The sequence below is a fragment of the Ailuropoda melanoleuca genome, chromosome 1, assembly GCF_002007445.2.
Source record: "Ailuropoda melanoleuca isolate Jingjing chromosome 1, ASM200744v2, whole genome shotgun sequence".
In the NCBI taxonomy this organism is placed as follows: Eukaryota; Metazoa; Chordata; class Mammalia; order Carnivora; family Ursidae; genus Ailuropoda; species Ailuropoda melanoleuca.
This window is the reverse complement of record NC_048218.1, coordinates 63,634,243-63,637,325: the sequence shown is the minus strand read 5'-3', so window position 1 is coordinate 63,637,325 and position 3,083 is coordinate 63,634,243. Positions and strand designations below refer to the sequence as shown.

Here is a 3,083-nt window from a genome sequence, read left to right as displayed (position 1 = left end):
CTTTAAAAAAAAAATAAATTACTGTTTTGTATTGACCAAGAAAGTGCTAATTAGCTAGATTATCGGGGTAGCTGTGAGTCAGCCTGTCTGCTTGGCTATCCTAAATCAACATGCCCCAGTCTCACTAGGACAGCATCCCAGCGTATACCTTGAAGACCTTGGTGTCATGGAAACCCTGACAAAATTAAATGAAGTTAGGAAATTACACACAATGCATTGTGCCTAGCAAACCAGCAGTATGTATAACAGCACAGTTAAGAGACACGTCTGGAGGTTACAGAGGCAGGCAGGAAGGAATCCAAGAGTTAGGGTATCCGGGTAGGTCTCCTTTTACTTGGCATTGGTGGCTTTAGCCTGTAGACTGCAAAGTTCAGAGTGTACAGAATCCCTTTTGCTGCATAGGCCACTTCCTAGGATGTCCTTAGCTGAACTATGAAGATTTAAGCGAGGCCCAGAGGAAAATAAAAAAATAAACACTGCCCCGTTATCACAGACAATTTATTTGCTCATGAAACACTATGCGGTTATTTCAAAAACTAGAAATAATCTACATTTTAAAGCTTTCAATACCTCAAGTATCATTAATCATTTTCCTTTTGTCCCTCTGGATGTGCAAGCTTCAAGTTTGTAACAATTTTTGGTTTGCATGCAAAAGCCTATATAAGTTTTTCAACTTGTAAAATATTTTCACTTCTATTCCTTGGGTGCATTTTGGATTCAAGAGATTTGGGGAGCAGAAGCGCAGTTAGGGAATATTGTTAAAGAAAAACAGGTCTTAGGCTCTGTAGCCAGAGTTTAAACAGTACATGCAGTGAATACAACTGTGCTCCTTTAATCCAGTGGCGTGACACAGGGGATGGAATTTAAGGTACATAAAATGGTATGCATGCAAGAATGCCTTGCAGTTAATACAGCAAATGTTGATTGGTGAAAAGGTCACAGCATCTGGACTTTAAAAACTAGAGATCCTGGGTTCTAGCCCTTCCACCTATTTCCTCACCCCTTCCACCCTCCCCTAAGCCCCCATCACTACTGTGTAACTTTAGAGATCTCACACAGCCCCTTGGTTGGCCGTCAAAGAAAGAATGTAAGCTGCCCGAAAACAGGTAATTTCCTCCTGTTCCGAGATTTTAGATTTAAAACAAGAGTTTACCTGTGGCTGGGTCTCATTCTCAGAGCCCACTGCCTTCTCCACCACAGGTAACTAATTTGCTTAACAATCTTCTCGCTCAGAGCAAAAAGGCGGTGCGCAGCTCATACTCTTTCTCCCCGTCCACCACTCCAAACGTCTCCTTGGTTCCCCTGCTCACGTCTGAAAAGCTTACCTTAATGGCACAGGCTGAGTCAGCATCTGCGGCACCTGTGTCCCTTGACTGTGAGCAAGCCGATCTCAGGAAGTGGCTGGGGGAGCCTCAGCTGCAGCAGAGGACAGAGTTCTGTTGAGGAGGCAGGGGAAGCAGAGAAAACTTCAACAGAAATAGTTCAAGTGTTTCGAAGTTAAAAATAAAACTATATCACAAGGGGCAATGTGACCAGGCTCAGCTTACGATTTTTTCTTTCCCCGTATTTATCAACACTTGGTCTCCCCTGCAGGAGCCTTAGCAGGGGAAGCCGGAAGGGAAGTGAGCTTTTATATCGAGAGGCTTTCTTTCCCTTGAGGAAGGGGGAAAATCCGTTTAAGAAGGATCATTTCAAGGCCAGAGTGGCCTCTCAGACTCCTGTGCGTGCAGTCAGCAGATCCAGCTGTGCTCACTGGGGCTGGTGGAGCGTTCGGGCCACGCTGCGGCTCTAATTATAACCATGCTTTTCACCTAAACCCATCACTGGCTGAAGCAGCGACTTGTGCAAGCGACATGCGGTCCTGTTTCTGTTTCTCCTATTTCTTGTCATGACAAGTAAGTGGCTGTCCTCTCCTGGCCCTCTTCTCTCCCCTCGTGGCTGGGAAAGGGAGGGTTTGTACATCAGGAATCAGGCACAGAGTGAAGTCCGCTGTGAAAGAATTAGAGGGGGTAGGACGCTTAGCTTTCACTGCGTCCAGCTTCCTTTTTTTTTTTTTTTTTTTTTTTTTTTTTTTTACAGATGAGGAGTCACAGGTTTAGAGAAGTAAATTGTCCATCCAAGGTCACACAGCGGGCTAGTGGAGGAGCCAGAGGAAAGACTCGGTTCTTTTTCTTTCTTATTAAAGATTTATTAATTAATTTGAGAGAGAGAGAGAAGTAGAGAGTGGAGGGCTGTGCAGAGGGAGAAGGAGAGAGAGAATCCCAAGCAGACTCCCCGCTGAGCGCGGAGCCAACACCGGGCTCAGTCTCAGGACCCTGAGATCACGACCTGAGCAGAAACCAACAGTCCGATGCCTAAGTGACTGCGCCAACCAGGCACCCTGACTCAGTTCTTTTAACTCTGAGTCTGGTGCTCTTTTTTACCTCCTCTTCAAAGAAACTCTTTCTGCTATCTTTTGAGGAAAGAAAATATATAATCCTGGCTTTGCTAATCTATGTATGTGACAGAGTTACTTAGCCAATCTCTACCTCAGTTTTCTGGGTTGTGAGATGGGGATGATAATAGTTGGTGTGACTATGTGTTAATAAGCTAACACATTAATGCATTAATATATGTAAAGCACACGAATGATGCCCAGCACATACCAAGTGCTCACCCATGCTGTTGTTTGAATGTATGAACTGAAAACAGATGCTGAATTCTGGTGCAATTTACAAACACTGAATTCCTCTTTCCCCTGGATTTTTCCATGCATAGATGTCTATGTAGGTAAGCTTCTTTGGGGTGAACAACTAGCAGTTGAAAATTATGAAAATTTTATGTGTTGATCTTGTATCCTGAAACTTTGCTGAACTTGTTTATCAGTTCAAATAGTTTTCTTATGGATTCCTTAGGATTTTCTATATACAGAATCATGCCATCTGTGAATAGAGATATTTTTACTTCTTCCTTTCTAATACAGATGCCTTTTATTTCCTTTTCTTGCCTGATTGCACTACCTAGAACTTTCAGCACCATGTTGAACAAGAGTGGGGAGAGTAGCCATCCCAAATTTGTTCCCTGTTTTTGATCTTAGGAGAAAA

The 3,083-nt window shown here is 43.5% G+C and overlaps 1 protein-coding gene across 1 annotated transcript in view; it reads right to left on the bottom strand.

Moving 5' to 3' along the window:
* FBXO40 (F-box protein 40) overlaps positions 1–1,650 on the bottom strand; it is a 17,967-nt gene extending 16,317 nt beyond the window's left edge. Inside the window, exons 1-2 of the mRNA XM_011236727.3 lie at positions 1,548–1,650; positions 1,326–1,436 (exon numbers count right to left, since the gene is read on the bottom strand). The gene's annotated coding sequence lies outside the window, so the exon portion shown is untranslated. The remainder of the gene's footprint in view (positions 1–1,325; positions 1,437–1,547) is intronic.
* Positions 1,651–3,083: the final 1,433 nt, after the last annotated feature.